The sequence below is a fragment of the Limulus polyphemus genome, unplaced genomic scaffold (assembly GCF_000517525.1).
Source record: "Limulus polyphemus unplaced genomic scaffold, Limulus_polyphemus-2.1.2 Scaffold943, whole genome shotgun sequence".
In the NCBI taxonomy this organism is placed as follows: domain Eukaryota; kingdom Metazoa; phylum Arthropoda; class Merostomata; order Xiphosura; family Limulidae; genus Limulus; species Limulus polyphemus.
In genome coordinates, this window is record NW_013666553.1 from 223,185 (window position 1) to 223,952 (window position 768).

The window sequence follows — 768 nt, forward strand, 5'->3', positions numbered from 1 at the left end:
CAATAGATAATTAACAATAACTTAATTAAATGTATAGAATTTACAAACACAAAATTAAAAGTCAACAAAGTCTCTTAATTTTACGGGACGTATCTTCTTCCGTACTGGCTTCTGCTTCACGTGGGGTTCATCTGCACCATCAAAAAATCTCCCATTATCAGTATCAGTCACATCAGTGGTTGTAAATTCATTAAGGGCTTCAATGTTTCCCTTCTCAAAACTGGGTAGACTTTCTTCTTCGACAGCAGCTTTTTCAGGTGACACGTCTTTAGCAGCGTCATTTGTTCCATTGTTCACTTCGTTCCAATTGAAATGTCCTGGACCATGATAACGTCAAAGCCTGTTGGCATGTACCATCTTTGGCTTACCTCGCCGACCACATTTTATTCAGAAAGTCACGTCTAAGAGACGATCCACTTCATGGAATCAGCAGACGTTTTCAAGTTTGAACGCACTTGATGATGAATATCATCCATCCTTTCAGATAACACTTTCACGAACTCTGACACATTTTCGGACAACTCTTCGTAAGTTGGCGTCCTGTTATCAGATCCACTGGCAATCGAAGTTCACGACTAAACATCAGCTTTGCTTGAGTGTATGCAGCGGCTTCATGCTCTGCTGTTCTATAAGCCATCAACAGTGGAGGGAGTAAGACATCCCAGTCATCTTGGCGACTATTACAAAACTTTGCCAATTCCTGTCCAAGTGTACTTTTCCATTACCCCATTAGACTGTGGATGGAGTAGCATTGTCCTGGCCTTTCAT